General features: G+C 36.2%; 1 protein-coding gene across 2 annotated transcripts in view; it reads left to right on the top strand.

Annotated features, from left to right (window-relative positions):
* Positions 1-13,660: 13,660 nt before the first annotated feature.
* The window catches only part of XB5957215.L (melanopsin-B-like L homeolog), a 59,540-nt gene continuing 55,275 nt past the window's right edge, over positions 13,661-17,925 (top strand). Inside the window, 1 exon segment of one of the 2 annotated variants that reach the window (NM_001085674.1) lies at positions 13,661-13,750. The gene's annotated coding sequence lies outside the window, so the exon portion shown is untranslated. 2 annotated transcript variants of the gene reach the window in all.

The raw sequence follows: 17,925 nt of genomic DNA, 5'->3' as shown, positions 1-17,925 counted from the left end.
AGAATGAAGTTCGGCTACATATACAAAGGAAGAGTATTCACAACTAGGTCAAGTTGTTATTATGGGTGACTTCAGTAATCCAAACACTGACTGGAGTAATGGGGTAACTAATAATCACTAATATACAGTAGAATTTATCAGGACTAGTGCCAATTAGCATTTTGTAAACAGTTATCATAACTGCTCATAGCTTGCAGTAAGGGAATAACATAAGAAACAGTTGTGCTAAGAAAATTGTACTTTATAAATACACATACAATAATAGGTTTTGTACAGAATAAAATCAGTCCAGAAATTGTCATTTGTACATTTAAGATAACACAAGTAATTACTGGACAAACAGTAATTATAAACCAAGTTCCTTGAGAAGATCTGTCTTTTGGTAATTAGATGATTATCTACAGATGGAGTGTAATTTATTCAATCAACTGCCTCATGGGGCACACAGTGCATTTCAGTTGTAAAAAAGGACATTCACTAGAACAGCAGTAGCCTTATATTGGTTAATGGACTAAGACAAATATTTCCAATGTTATTTCGTCTAGTCCTCTTTTTAATTAAGTGTATTGAATATAAGCTCAAATTTGTAAACCACGTATTACTGATGTAATATTGTACACTGCACGTTCAACAGGGTGCAAATCATTAATGTACATATTTGCTCTAATCTTTTTTTTAGCACTGTTAAATTAAAATCATGATTTACAGTAGTGGGGGATGGAGAGAGGAAATGCAATGGAAAATATAGGGACTGCGCACCTTAGTAATTTATTTCTTTAGGTTTAATTGTTTTATGTTGTCAAAAACATACTACAATATAGACTTAATTTATAAATTAAACTAATACCAAACCTGATTAGCACTGGATCTAGAATTATTTTAGCATTCCCATCTCTAGAGGAATTAAATCAAGCTCTTTTAGCCTAAAGTAATTAGCAGAGAAGTATTATGACGAATGGTCTTCTTGTTTGTCACAGAAATTCGTTTTCTGATTACATTTATGTAAAATGCTAAAATGATGCATAACCAAGTGAGCAGATCAGAGGTGCCTGTTAATATAAAGGAGTAAAACAGCCTGCAGAAGAAAATCTGGGTTCAATTAGATATTAGAAGCACCAACAATAAAATAAAATCAATTCCAACTTAATTCTCCAGTTTTCTTATATTGAAAGAAAGACATTAAACGTTCAATAAGCATTCAATAAAGTGAATGCTCTGGAGCACTAATCATAAAGTGGAAGGAGATTGCGGTATTTAGGTTTACAGCAGTCATGATTATAACTCATTATAGTCAGCTACAGGCTCTTGATGTGATGATTGTGCAGCTGCTTTGGGGAGACGTTGGCTAGAGGGTTGGAGGAGATTTTAAACTAGTTGTTGGGGGGTGCAGTAAATGATTACTTGGAAGACAGGTTAGATGAGGTATAGGAAGGGAAAATGGGGAAGGTTATTTGGTTGGGGGTACTGTTAAGGACAGCGAGGATCACGTGTATTTAAATTCTCATGCTGGTTCCATAACTAAATGTATGTTTTCAAATGTAAGGAGTCTGACTGGTAAAATGGGAGAGCTGGAGGTGCTGGGAAAATATGTGATTGGTGTTGCCCTGATGTAATACCTATATTTAAAACGGGATTACAATTTCAGCCTGGCAATTATAGGCCAGTAAGTTTGACAACCATGGTGAGCAAATTAATTGAAGGCTTGTTTATGTCAAAATGCTGTCCTAGTGAATGGCATCATTAGCAGAAATCAGCATGGCTTTATGAAGGATAGGTCATGTCAATTTGATTGCTTTTTATGATGAGGTAAGTAAGATGCTGGACAGCGGGGGAGCCCTAAATGCTTTCTACACTAAGGGCTGTTGGGCTTAAAGGGGAACTATCATGAAAATGTAATATAAACTTCATACTGAAATAAGAAACTCTGTAAATACAATCAATTAAATATTCTGCTTAATTTCTGAAATAATCAAGTTTATCTTCACTATCCCTCTCTCAGCATCTGTTTCTCTTCATTCTGTCTTCATGCAGGAGTTGGGTGTCAGACATTCATTGACCGTTAGATCCAATATATCTTATAGGGGGGGTTTCCTTTCCTAGCAGATGAAGTAGAGCTCACTTAAATAATGATTCCAGTAAAAAAATCTAAAAAAAAACTGCCTTTTGCACAATTTCTAAATGTAGACAGTAGACAGACATCATATCTAGTGATTTTAATAGAGTGAGCTCTAATACATTTTCTAGGCAAAAGGAGCCCCCCCTACAAGATATATGGGATCTAACTGTCAATGAATATCTGACAACCCAACTCCTGAATGAAGAGAGAATGAAGAGAAAACAGATGCAGAGAGAGGAGTAATGAAGATAAACCTGATTTCAGAAATGGTACAGAATTTTTATTGATTATATTTAGAAAACTTCTCATTTCAGTATGCTGAAGCTTATATTAAGAGGAATTCACCGGGATGAATTAAGACTGAGAATGGCTGCACACATTGTTGCAGGTACTCCATTTAAGAGCTACAACTTTGCTGGATGCCACTTTTGTCAATTATACTGATCACAGTATGTCTAAAATAAAATCCTCTGCATATCTACAGTACATAAACCCTCAAATTGATACAAATCTGCGTAGCTAGTACTATCACATTTTACAGCATAAGTGATTCTTTCTCTAATTAGACTACTCGGCAAGCAATTTACAGGTACAGAGAAGGTTAACCTTTAGCAGACAGTGAAGAGCCAGAATCCCTACAATTGCAGCAGTTTTGTACAATCTCCCGTGATGCTTTTTTATCATTCTTTCACAGTTGTGTCACGTTACAGCCAGCACATCAATTGTAACTTCACAGTTACAATTGACACTCACATGAATGTATGTTTCTATTGATGTATTTTTTTATTTCCCTTTAACATCTCCTTGATTCATTTGTGATATATTTGATACTGCAAACATTTTTTTTTTATTTTTCTTCCACGATGAAGCAAGATATTTTGCAAGCTACTCTCATCTAGTTCATACCAAAAGTCATATACAAAATTGCGATAATGATCATTTATATAAAGCTTGTCAGAGACATTGCCTTGAGATAGAGCTGTCCACATATATTTTTGTTCAATGGAAAAAACTGTAAGATAGCTTTAAGGAGGGGTTGGATGGCTTTTTAGCAAGTGATGGAATACAAGGTTATGGAAGATAGCTCATAGTACAAGTTGATCCAGGGATTGGTCCGATTGGAGTACGGAAGGAATTTTTTCCTCCACTGAGGCAAATTAGAGAGGCTTCAAATGTTTTTTTTTTTTGCCTTCCTCTGGATCAACTAGCAGTTAGGCAGGTTAAAATAATTGAAATGTTGAACATGATGGACGTGTGTCTTTTTTTTAACCAAACTTACTACATTACTACGATACTATGTCAGGAAATATAGGCGAAAATGACAAATATTTCCTATAATACAACATATAGATTCTATATTAACTGATATGCATCCAGTATAAATGGAGTTGTAGGAGAATTACAAGATCAATTACATTTAATTAAAGTAATGGAAATGCAACTGACCTGATGAAATTTGCCTAGTCTATACCATATATAAAAGAGTTTACTGATCAATGTACAATTCCAGGCTACAAGTTTTACTAGTCATTTATTCTGGCAATTGCATTTATTTTCAAATAAGGGGGTTTTAGTTTATTATCATAAAATTGCTAAACCACAATACCATGTGAAGTTAAACCCAATATGGTGGTCCTAACTATTTAGCTCTGTTTATGTTGTTATAAGCTGGCCCCTCCCTTACTGTTTTCCTTTCTTGGACCAAGGCTTTTGTTTCACATGCTTGGAAATTGGTGTATGCACCTGGACTTGCACAGAATTCAAAATTCAGACAGACTGTAATGAGTGATTACTATCCAAAGTTTTGATATGGGTTGGATACCTTTCAAGCAAGGTAAATGGTCAACAGAATAGTTTTCAATTTAAAAATCTAATATTGTGAATATTTTATGAAATACAGTATGAGGTTTAAAAACAGTCAGCTGTGTTTCAGGGGCTGCTGCCGCTTCCTCTCTTGCTCCGCATCGCTAGTGCAGTGAGCGTTTGCTGCATTAGCAGAGGCAAATTTCTGTTTTAAAAAAGGCCCCTGGTAACTGGCCGAGTCATGCTGCCTGTCATCTTAGGCAAGGTTTTCAGGAGCGGCCCTGAAAACAGTTTTATTCTAGCAAATATTTCAAAGAATACCATTTAAAGGGCAAGGACCTGACATTCCTTTAATTGTCAGCTACTATAGCAACCAATAAACAGGTAGCATTTACTAGTCCCCGATTTGAAGGTAAACAGCTGACCTGATGCACACTCTGCACCTTTACTATTATTTCTGGAATAAGAAAGAGGCAGACACACATGTGTGGGAGGTACTGTTCAGTTTGATGTTGGGTGTAGATTCCTATTTGTAATCCTACACGTTGTAATTAGGGGAGCATTTAAAAAACAGAAGTGGCTGTTAGAATGTGCAGCGACCTGTAGTTCAACTGCCACTGCAAGACTGTCGGTTAAACATGTCAACCACAACTAGTATTTAGATTAAAAGTTAACACTTGCAATTGTTTAATCTCATATGGATTGCATATAGTACAGGTATAGGATCCATTATCCGGAAACCCGTTATCCAGAAAGTTCCAAATTACGGAAAGGCCGTCTCCCATAGACTCCATTATAATCAAATAATACAAATTTTTAAAATTTCTCTGTAATAATAAAACAGTACTTTGTACTTGATCCCAGCTAAGATATAATTAATCCTTATTAGAAGCAAAACCAGCCTATTGGGTTTATTTAATGTTTACATGATTTTCTAGTATGTAAGGTATGAAGTTCTAAATTATGGAAAGACCCGTTATCCGGAAAGCCCCAAGTCCTGAGCATTCTGGATAATAGGTCCCATATCTGTACCAACATGAGTTGACAAATCTATTGCTCCTTTTTTGTGTGCGTTTTCCACAAAAACTTTTGATGTTTGTATATACAGGTTGAGACCTGTTATCCAGAATGCTTGGGGCCTGGGGTTTTCAGGATAAGGCATCTTTCTGTAATTTGGATCTTCATTCCTTAAGTCTACTAGGAAATAATTTAAACATGAAGTGGCATATTTATCAAGGGTCGAGTTTCGAAAATACCAACTGAAGTGAAGACAAAGTTTTTTTTGGGTCGAAGAGGTCCGTATTCGGCCGAATTCTAATTATATGATCGAAGGAATAGTGCATTTGATCGAATTTGATTCAAATTTTTTCCTCCAAAAAACGTTGATTTCTCAAAGTCCACCAATTGACTCCATATAGGTTCCAAAAGGTCCCCCCTAGGCTAAAAAAGCACTTCGGCAGGTTTTAGATGGCGAATGGTCGAAGCTGATGTTTTAAAGAGACAGTACATGATAAATTTCGATATTCAAATTTCGAAGATTCGAATCGAAATTGGACTATTCCCTAATAGTTAGAAATTAGAAGTTTTTAACTTCTAAAATTCACCTCAACCTTTGATACATCTGCCCCTAAATATACACAATAGGCTGGTTTTGCTTCCATTAAGGAGTAATTCTGTTTTAGTTTGGATCAAGTGCAACATACTGTTTTATGTAGGTATGAGATCTATTATTCAGAATGTTTTGGGCATGGGGTTTTCAGGATAAGGGATCTTTCTGTAATTTGATTTTTCATACCTAAAGTCTATTAGCAAATAATTTAAATATTAAATAAACCCAATAGGTTGGTTTTGCTTCCAATAAGGATTAATTCTATCTTAGTTTGGATCAAGTCCAAGGTACTGTTTTATTAGTACAAAGAAAAAGGAAATCATTCTTTAAAATTTGGAATATTTCGATAAAATGGAATCTACCGGAGATGGCCATTCCATAATTTGGAGCTTTCTGGATAATGGGTTTCAAGGGTAATGGATCCCATCCCTGTACCATTCTTTGTAATAAAGAACACCTTACATATTGAACCAATTTTATATACTTTTTCCACAAATGACATTTGTAAATACTGTAAATATAATTCCACAATTACATGTGATTCCATGATAAAAAATGAATCAGATGTAGGCTGAGCCCCAGGGTAAGAGAACACAAGGGTCATAATGGGTCACTAAGGAGCATATTTAAAAAGATGTGTAAAAAAACAGGATTGAAATACACAAAACATTGTCGGTTTAATGCTTGTAAAATCTTAAATGTTTGTAAAGCTATGTAATTATTCTCTACAGATATGTAGCCAAGCACAACAATCTGGATTAAAAAGAAAAAAAATCAGTGGTGGTGCCACTTTTTTGCACAGTGTTTTACACTACTCTTCACAGGAGAAATTGCATTTGTTCCACTGACTTTAATGGCTTATGCCAGGTCTAGAGTGGTGTAAAATATTGGTATAATTTTAGAAACCTTATTTAGAAATGCAGTTCTGTGTGCAAAGTGCAAATTTCATGATGTTTTATATCCACAATGCACCATTTTCCCCACAGTTCAAAATCATTGGTAGGAACTAGCAAGTATTGGTATTCATTGCAATTGAGCTTAATGCATTAAAACAGATCCAAATGCAGGTTAGCATTTTTGTATTTCAGGTGGCAGTAATTTCCAGGCGTGCAGTGTTAAAACATATATGTGTGATGCCTTCAGCACAAGTCAGTCTCACCTATTAAAGGAAAACTATACCCCCCAAAACGAATACTTAAGCAACAGATAATTTATATCATATTAAGTGGCATATTAAAGATTTTTACCAAACTGGAATATATATTTAAAGGGGTGGTTCACCTTTAAGTTAACTTTTAGTATGTTATAGAATGGCCAATTCTAAACAACGATTCATTTTTTTTTTCATTATGTATTTTTTGTATATCTCTACATCATAGGAAGAGTTAACTCAAAGGTGAACAACCTATTTAAGTAAATATTGCCCTTTTGCATGTTTTTCCTTGAAATAGCATTTTATGATGATCTGTGTGCTGCCTCAGAGATCAGCTGACCAGAAATAATGTAGCTCTTACTGGAACAGGAAGAAATGTAGACGCAAAAAACAATTGGCTCCTGTGACCTAACAGGTATGGTTTGTTTAGTTTGTCTAGTTTCTATTCTAATTTTCTATTTAGGATTACCTAATGGCACATACCAGTAAAAAATTATATAATTATGAAAATGGTTTAGTTACATGTAGCAGAGCTTTACATATGAACTGTTTTATGCAATATATTTTTATAGATGCCTGCATTGCTGGGGGTATAGTTTTCCTTTAAATCACTTTGAAAATCCTGCAATTACCGGCACATTCATTTTGGCAGTAGCACCAACATCCAAAGGGGCAACAAAATAACAAAAAAAGAAAAAAGAAATACATGGATGTAACGGCACAACTGTACAGAAGAACAAGGAAGAAAATACCTTCAATGAATGACATCAATACTGTACGTGCAACATCTGCATCCATTTTACACCAGTTAGCTCTACGTAAAGAATAAGATCCCTGATTGCAAAACATAATATTAAATTACTAGTGCACAGTACAATGAAACCAATTATTTTACTTTCCCAACATAACATATTCATAAATAGCCCTCACTAACAGAAACTTCAATGAAAATAAAACTTTTTTGCTGATGTAGGAAATGATTGCTAATGTAACAGTTCTAGCATGTCCTATGTTAGGGTCGAAAGCATCATAAAAACAACGAGGAGGGGTCCAGACACACTTATAAAAAGGGCGGTCTTTCTCTTTGCGTGTCTTTTGCACTGGATCTCATTTTGTCGCTCTTTGGGTGCATTGTTATAAAAGGTACATCATTTGCACTTGGAAAATAAATACACAACTGGAATTCTATGCAGCTACTAATAAACAAAGCTACTGTAATGCTAACTTGGGCTAGGCAGACCAAACGGGTTAATGTCCAGCTAGTGATTAGAGCACGAGTTACATGTGACTCTAACACTACAGGTTAGGGCCTTCACTAAGTGAAAGAATAAAGGTGTGGTGTAGTGTAATTACAACTCCCACAGACTACTGTGCAATAAAATAGGACATGATGAACGCCAGAAGGTTCTTGTAGTGAAAACAAAGAGTAACAGTTTATTTGTTCAAGACAAATGAGCCCAGGGTTACTTACAATGATATGAGGCACAGGCAGAATATAATCAGCGCATTAGGACAGGTGGATGAGACAGCTGAGGTATGTGCCTCCCCTGAGGATTGTAGTCAAGTAGTAAGGCAGACCTCCAGGCAGATGTACCTTGAGGTGGTCCGCATCCCACCGAGCAGAGTGGTCAGGGAGAAGAAGTCTAAGGCTATTGACTGTGGTCCCTTCACTAAAGGCAATCTAGGAGCCTTGGGAAGCTACTCCCTGCTACAGATCCTTGATGGAGCACAAAGCTGCTCTTTTTCCTCACTATCATACTCTTACTCTAGCTGGCCTTGTTCACTGGATCCCTGCTCCCAACTCAGACACCAGAGGTACTGGTCCCTCTAGGGCTTAAGGGCTTTACTGGGCCTTGGTGTACCCAGGCTCAATGGGAACATCCAGATGGTTAGGACACCAGAAGCCAAAGAGGAAGATCCACCCCTTTCCATACACTATATTAAAGTGTGGCAGGAAGTGGTTGTTACACCTCTTGGCCAATAACTAACATATGCAAATGTAAACTAGATACATGGGCTTTTACCCAGCATCTAGGGAAAAGGAGGAAGGTTATGGAATATTACCCATATGGGTCCCTATATTACATATTTAAACAAAAACTAACAATGAAAAGGAAACAAATTATTTTATTTCTAACAATCTGCCCTTCAGTTGTCTTCTCAATGGTTTTTCATAAACCATGCACAAAAATGAAAAGGGCTGCTTTAAATGGGATACAAAAGAGTTTAACCACATTTATTATAATGATGAGGCGTCTGTATCCTTCTAACCCCACTACTATGCTATACCTATAAAGCCTTCAGGCATCAGTCCATCAGGCCTTTATTAGGTAGGACTTAATTAGAATTCTTTAAGGGGGTCAAACAAATACATAATGTATGTACTTGGTCAATTTTTAGTCAACAGGTAAAAATATTCTTTAGTCTCAAAAAAATATACATGACAAAATGACGACTAAATTAGGTCACCACTGAGAAAACAACTAAGTAGACTGAGAAACGTTTTTAACAAACAACATTTTGAAACATTAAAATTTAATGCAAGTTAAACGAGATTTTCTAATATTGTAAATGGCATAATCCTTACTCTAAGCACTTTATCACTCCTGAGATTTCTATTGGCAAAGTGAAAATGGAATCACAAAATGGGTTATCGTATTATCCACAGCTCACTTACTTAGTATTACTTGCCACTGTGAATGTGCATCTCTCTGTACATATGTATGTCTATATACCAATAGCCCACATACTGCTTCAAAGAGAATTGCCATTGAGATAATCATGCACCTAAACTGTACAGCATGTTTAAAAACTTATTTCACAAATATGATTTATTTTGAGATACAAATAGTTTATCAGTGTGCATCCTAAACAAAACAATTTTCCCTTCCACAAACTATTGAGCCATGCTGTATATCAGTAATGCATTGCTGGCTTGAGCTGTTATAGGCCTATTAGAGCCGGTGAAGTGACACACTGCATGATGGTGTTGTTTGCAGCCAGGAAAACTGTTTGGCTGAGGAATTTAGAAATAAATTCTTAAATAAATTTTGTTTTTTGCGGTGGTTGAGAAGAGAGGAGGTAGTCCAATACAGAGTTATTTATTCTTTATATGATTTTTTTTTCTAATTGTTATAATTCCCTTTTAATCATACTATTTTGTTAATATTTTGTACACATTATGAAATGTTAATTCCAGGTTAAAGAGAGAGGCAGATGTATACAAACAATATGTCCTGCACCTCCTTATTGGTTAAAAGTTGTACCTAGCTAGAAGGTCTAGGCTGTTGACGCTGTGTAAATTATTATTAATAACATGAATTTATGAAGTGCCAAGATAATCTTCAGCATGGTATAACAGAATGGAACAGAAACACGGAAGTAGCTGCATGAAACTACATACAATGCTTATTAGACAACTATTGGCATACATTATATGGCACAAACTTGCAATATTTAAACATCGCTCTTACTTTAAATCCATTAAAGTGCACTTAAAGACAAAATTCACCTTTTGCCATATTCCTTTGGTCTCTCTACCACTGTATACATCATAGTAAATACAACACAATTCTTCTGCCCTGTAATCAACCCAGTACACGTATAAATCTAAGTAGTCTAAGTGATTTCATCAAGTACTTGGCATGGCAAGTACAATGGTATTTCTAACTTTAGTCTTAAAGGGGTGGGTCACCTTTAAGTTAACTTTTAGTATGTTATAGAAAGGCTAATTCTAAGCAACTTTTCAATTGGCCTTCATTTTTCCTTTTTTATGGTTTTGGAATTATTTGCCTTCTTATTTGCCAGCTTTCAAATGGGGGTCACTGTTCTATTCAAAGACTGCAGATTTATTGTTAGTGCTACTTTTTATTACTTATATTTCTATTCCGATCCTCTCTTATTCCAGTCTCTTATTCATATAAATGCATGGTTGCTATGGTAACTTGGACCCCAGCAACTGGATTGCTGAAATTGCAAACCGGAGGGCTGATGAATAAAAAGCTAAATTACTCAAAAAACACAACTAATAAAAAATGAAAAACAATTACAAAATGTCTCAGAATATCACTCCCTACATCATAGTAAAAGTTAATATGAAGATGAACAGCCCATTTAAATCCTTAAAACTGCCTGCTGAGGGCTTGGAGCAATAGTTTATGGAGCCCAAGCAGAGCAGCAGTTATGGTGAGATTTGGAGACAATGCCTTTAAGCTCTCCTACATTATCCTGGAAGCCCCCCGGCCCACTATTTTCAGTTGTAGAGTTTCTTCAAGCTATCACTCAGTAGCTGATATATTCTATATCTATAATTTATTACGAGCTATGAAAGGCAATGACCACATGTTGGCCTTTGAAGTGGCATTGGAAATAAAACACTTTGAAAGCCATTGTCGGTTTAGAATGCTATTAAAACCTTGATCTGAAAAGTTACTTTGGCCACAGTTATTGTGTAAGTAATTACTATCTTTCTACTTTTTTTTTTTTTTAAATAAAATTCCAGCCAGCGCTTTGTCTTTTTTTATGAATTTTTGGCATACAAAATTTGCAGGGGAACGATCGTTCGCTTGAGCGAAAATTTGCCTGGTGAAAGGGTGCAAAACACTGTGAACGCTGAGCTCTTTCACTAGAGACTAGTCCTCTGTACCTGTTCGTAAATTGGTGATATACTTGCGTATTGACTTTTCACTAGCGATGGCGCCCTTTAGTAAATTTGCCCCATAGTATTTGTATATATTATGCTAAACTAAAGCTCTATGAATGCACCGGCTGTCTTTGGCTGCTGCTTTCTGAACTATAAACACAAGGAGGAGGTTCCTATAACTGGGCATAAATATGTCAGCTATTACTGGACGGCAGTTCTCTTACATATCAGTATATATAATGGAATAAAGTGTCAGCCAAGGTCATGTAAATGTTTTATTCAGAGCATACCATATTGGCAAATCTTTGCTTGCAACAGAACCTCTGCCACCTCAACATTAAATCAGCACTTCACAGCACTGCTGGGGGATTCAAGCTGGAGTAAGGGTGCTTTGTCCAGCAGAGCCAGGACTTTTCTCCTAATCTCTCCTCAACATTGACAACTCTCTTCCTTACTACCAAAATAGCCAAAGCCTCCTTTTTCTCCTGTTCATCCTACAACTGTTCTGAACTGAAATGATTAGTTCTATTTTTCAGTTGAAACTAAGAGAATTCATAGACATATCAGCAGATATTTACCGTATGTGTATAAAAAAAAATCTTCCATTGAAATCAATTAAAGGGTTGTACTGTACTACCCGGCGCTCATAGACATCAGCCACTGTTTACTTGGTAGTTTCATATAAAATTCTCATCATTCTGATGGTGAGAGTGCAATGTCATGTAAGCAATAATTCCTCTAACACAAGCAATTTAATGTTATAGTGCATTTATTATGTGTTTCTTATGCATTAAATTGAGATTACCAGATCACTTGAATAGTCAGGTCTATAATATATGCAAATTGCTGAGCCGCAGTCTTTACATACCGATTCTTTTGAAATTAAATGTAATTAGTGCCGCCCCTCTAACCCGATCTTCTGGAAGCAATGGGTGGCTCATCATTACGTTAACTTTGACTAGGTTATAGAATGCTTTACTCCTAGCAACTTTGCAAATGGCTTTCATTATTTATTTTTTATAGTTTTTTTTTTAACTTTCTCTTTCCTCTTCTGCTTATTTTCCAGCTTTCAAATGGGGGTCAATCATTCCAGCTGCCAAAAACTATTGTTCTGTTAAGCTACTACTTTATTGTTATTGTTATTTTTAAATAATTTATCGATCGTACTCCGATTGTACTTCGATTCGAACGATTTTATCGTACGATTTTCCTTCGAATACAAAAAACTTAGAAATATGCTCTGAAAGGTCCCCATAGGCTAACATAGCTCTTCAGCAGGTTTAAGATGGCGAAGTATTGAAGTCGAAGTTTTTTTAAAGAGACAGTACTTCAAATGGTCGAATAGTCAAACGATTTTACTTCGAATCAAAGGTCGAAAGTCAAAGTCGTAGTAGCCTATTCAATGGTCGACGTATACAAAAATGACTTTAAATTTCGAATTTTTTAACTTCGAAAATTCCCTCGATTTCACTTCGACCCTTGATAAATCTGACCCTAAGTAGCTTCTTATCCGACCACAGTAAGGTCGCATGGTTATTAAAAAGGTGAAATAGAGCTCACCACTGTCTGCCAGAGACAGATTCTGCTAATCTGTTTTCACTTGTATTTGATTTTTAGAGACAATTATGTCAAAGGGTAAACTTGTCACTTTTACCTTGTGATAAATATGCCTCTAAAAATCCCATAGATATGAATAGACAGCAGTCATTTCAGTTTGGTGGAATGTGGTGCTCTTTATTTGCTTTGCTTTCACTTTTTACTACATTTTAGTCACTACTAGGGATGTAGCGAACTGTTCGCCGGCGAACTAGTTCGCGCGAACTTCGACTGTTCGCGTCCGCCGCAAGTTCGCGAACGTCGCGCGACGGTGGCCAATAGGCGTTCGCGTCAAAATTGTTCGACCATTCGATCGCTAAAATCGAACGATTTTCGTTCGATTCGAACGAAAATCGTTCGATCGAACGATTAAAATCCTTCGATCGTTCGAATCGAACGATTTTCGGATGTTCGAAGTTCGCGAACAGTTCGTGAACTGTTCGCATTTTTTGCCGGTGTTCGCGAACGGCGTTCGCGAACACATACTCGGCGGTTCGCTACATCCCTAGTCACTACATATATATCCTTTGCTGATTAGGGACACATGTTAAAATAGCTGTATTAATCCAAGTCAGTCTGTCTATCCAAGCTACTCCTTCCCCATGATAATTATGCAGAAAAATAGTTATCTCACACTAGTCATACGCACTAACTGGGCTGTAAGCATGATGATGAGGGTGGGTGAGGATGAAGGAGGAATGGGGAGGTCTCAGCTAGGCTGTGCTTGTTATGTCCCATGTGCAGTCGATAGTGAGGATTAAGCTCCTCTCACATCATCACAGGCAGATCGCCTTCACTTCAGGCTTCAACAGGAGAATGGCAGTGCTAGAGGTAAGAACCTGCTTCTTGCACTTTTTGACTGCTTGGATGATTCTTCTCTTTTATACTGATATGTCCTAAGCTTAGGATAGGACGAGAGACCTCATCAAGAGCTGTCACATCTTACATTGTTAACCATAATGCACATAATGATAACATTCTGCAAGCTAAAAGCAAGGACAAGAATGCACTGTCAATTCAGATGCTGTCAGCTGGCAAATCCTCCCAAACATTCCTGACAGGTCTGGTCTGGGGAAGTCACACGGGAGCAATTTTCTGCTCATCTCTTAATATGTAAGAAACTGTAGTGCATATATGAAGTGTGGGAGATCATCTGAATTATATATCGGTTTCCATTGGCTTTTAGATTTAATATATAATGCTGTGATCATTTCAAAGTGAAGAACAGATACGGCATATATTTAATGGGTGCATATATAGAGATTTAAAAGTTTCTTGTTGTGGTGTATAGAAATGTATATTCAATCACAAGAACCAGTACGGTTTCTCTGGATGATAATCTGCTGATTGATATGAATACAACGAGAGAGAGAGAGAGAGAGAGAGAGAGAGAGAGAGAACATTTCGGAGAATCTAGTGTATCTGATCAATTCATTTTCAAGAATCCTTTTAATTTGTAGGCCTGAAATTGCTGTACCTCATCCCATGACCCATTCCTAATTACCTGCCCATCTATTTTCTATATATGCTATGTCTGTATCCTGCCAGCTATCAGGTTGTTCTGGTTATAACGTAATGACATTACAAGTTCACATGGTTGGAATTTGAGAGCTTCTAAAGCTCTTGTGTGATTCTGTGTTAGTATAACAGACCGCTTCTCATGAGAACAAATCACTGTAGCCTATTGAACTGTCATGTGCGTGAAATGTGCGAGAAACTGTTTGCAGCACATTGTTGAATAAAAACTGACATTTTAAAGGGTATGTAAACCCATGAAAGAAATGGTAATTGTAGACATCTTTCAGTTGAATGTTTCTGTCCCTTTCTGCACTGATGATTCTGTCTCCCTTAACAATGTAGCAGAAATCAGCAGTGCATGCTTCTTCACGGGTCTGTTAATGAGCTGACTTCTGCTACATTGTTTAAAAATCAGAACCACCACGGCAGGGAATAGTAATGGACAGACGGATACAGCAGTTAAATTTTCAAATCACTTTATAACCATTACAATGTTGGAACGTTGCTTAGAATTACAAATGTTTAGGCAACATTTTGGGGATTTAAATCCCTTTAAAAATTTATTTTATCGAGAGCCATATCCCAAATTGTTTAGATTAAGAAAACACTATATGCTTGTTTAAGGGAAGTTGATTGTATGTCATGTGTTATTGTGTAAGTTGTATTTGTGAGCATTCATAGGCCAGTTTTTGATGAGTAATGGAGCAATTTAATTAAGTTATATAACACTTTTTTGAATTAACTTGTACTATGTTGCCTAATACAAGCAATTTTTCAACTGATCTATACTATTTATTTTGTTTTTTAATTATTAGCCTTCCTTTTCTGTCTGTTTTCACCCCCAGAAAAAAAATGTGGTTGGTGGGGTCAATGGCCCTGGAAACCACAAACTCAAGGACTGTGACTATTCTGATTTATGGTTATTTTTATTGATTGTTTCTTTTCAAGCGCTCTCCTCTTCCATTCTGACTTACAAATTGCTGCCTGGTTGCTAGGGAGTTTAAGTCCTATTAAGTAAAGAGACAGTAACAATTCAATCCTGAATACTGCAGGGGATATTTTTTTTTAAAAAAAAAGAAGAAGCCAATGCCATAGGTCACTATAGGTCTATAGGTCACAGGTGTTATTGTAGATTCCATTGATATGGGTAACTCAGATGAATAGGATGTATAATGATGATAAATAAACAACATCATTGGTTGCATTATCATCACAACAACTACTTACCTGCAAGAATGATCCTCCTCAATGTGCAATGTACAATATGTGCTTGACCCTGTGAGCTTTCAAAAACTCTATACAATGTGCTTGCCGAGAAGCCAATAGTAAAGTACAGAAAGATCCTCTGTTCAAACCCCCTGCATTCCTTGTTTCCTTAGAATGCATCTGATTGGCAATTAATACTGGGAAGTGCAACAAAAATGTTAGAAACTCTGTGTTGCCTTGTAATTTGAAAGCTTGAAAATATAAATGTGGGATCTGTTATCCAGAAGCCTGTTATCCATAAAGTTCATAAACTATGAAAAGGTGATCGCCAGTGGAGTAACTAGATGTTACTGGGCCCCACAGCAAATTCATTTAAGGGCTCCTAACATATCCAGAGATTGTTCTGTTTTACCAATATATGTTGAAATTGCTCATTAATTAGGACCTCATGGAGCCCCCTATACCTCCCCCCTGCAGCTGCAAGGTCTGCTTCCTCTGTAGTTACACCCCTGGCCATCACCCATAGACTCAATTTTATCCAAATAATCCAAATTTTTTAAAATTATTGTATTTTTCTCTGTAATAATAAAACAGTACTAAGATATAATTAATACTTAGTGGAAGCAAAACCAATATATATATATATATATATATATATATATATATATATATATATATATATATATATATATATATATATATATATATATATATGTTTACAAGATTTTTTAGTAGACTTAAGGTATGAAGATCCAAATTACAGAAAGATTTCTTATCTTTCTTACCCCAGGTCCTGAGCATTTTGGATAACAGATCCCATACCTGTACAAGTTTTGTATGGCATTTTTACTCCACTTGAGGGGGCACTATGACCATGGACTCTAGAGCACTAAGGGACAATTAAGTTTTAATGACTGTAAGGCACATTTATTGGATATAAAAAGCTGGTCATTTATCTCAGCTATATTTTTGTTACAACATTGTACTAAAAGTTTCACTAGGTGTATCGACCAGTGAGCAATATGTTTAAAAATAGCCAAAATAAATTGGTGAATATAGATGTATTTGGTTTATAACAACTGGCAAATCTTTGCCAAATCAATCACGTATTATGGATATTAGCATAGAAGATATGACGTAGATAGTGACATTCTGTTGTGGCTCTTGCACCTTTATAACAGTAGCCTGGACCTGGTGATATTACTTTTGGAAAATAGCGGGGAAACAGAATGAACGCACTTGATAGATTTGTGTATTTCTGAAGTTTAATAGTGATGTAATAGCACCTGGTGAAAATACCCATATGTCTGTGGATATTTTTAATACTTATGTATTAATAAATTGATGTTGTTAGGATTTTTGACTTTAGTTTGTCAAATTTGGCAGTAAATATCCCATTTTGAATGAAGGTTTTAAGACCAATCTATCCTTGCTGCTTTCACTAACAAAAATAAATACAAATATGGCGCTAAATACGGGTCCTATGGTCAGAAAAACCTATAGTATAGATAAAGCAGTTTTTCATGGTGTTTTCATTGTGTTACATGTACAGTACTTGCAAAGCCTGCTTTATAAAGAACTGTTTCACTGAACAATTATTATCATTTACTATAATTAGTGAATATAAATCCAGGGTATATTTACAGTCTCGGTAAGGGTCATTTATGAATGTAAGTTGATAACTGTTTAAATGTCTCGCATTGCCCTGCTTGTCCTCGGTTCTTCTTAGCTCCCTGCTTCTGGAGAAAAAAATAATTTTGCCCCCCTTGAAAAATTTTCTGCGGACGCTAGTGGCAGAGCCCTCCACAAGGTGACCCGGGTGAGGGGCTTGGCACACGAAAAATGAAAGTTCAGCGGTGCCGCCGCTTCCTCAGTCAGCTGAGTTACAGAAGGGCCTGATGGGGATGGGCAAACAGAAAACGTGCCTTCCCTGGGTTTTCATATGGTGATCAGAAACCACGGCTTTTTGCTGATGAAACACAGTAATATCAAAACCAGTCTGAACTTTCTTGACCATGGCCCCCAAGAACTTACAGTACTTTATTTTATTTTTTTAAGGAGGCTGCTGATTGTAGTTAAGAACCAGTGCTTTAGACACTTCAGTGGAAAGAGTTTGCAGGTGCAAGATTCTTTAGTAACTTTGACTCATCTTAGCTGTTACTGAAATTCAATTACATTGCAAATGAAGCTAAAATGTGGTTCACACTGGATTGAATTTTGCTGCAGTTAAATTGCAGCTACACATCTGTTGTCCTGAAGAAGCTTGCCATTACATTTATTGA

The sequence above is a fragment of the Xenopus laevis genome, chromosome 1L (assembly GCF_017654675.1).
Source record: "Xenopus laevis strain J_2021 chromosome 1L, Xenopus_laevis_v10.1, whole genome shotgun sequence".
Classification (NCBI taxonomy): domain Eukaryota; kingdom Metazoa; phylum Chordata; class Amphibia; order Anura; family Pipidae; genus Xenopus; species Xenopus laevis.
This window is presented reverse-complemented; position numbering and strand designations above follow the sequence as displayed.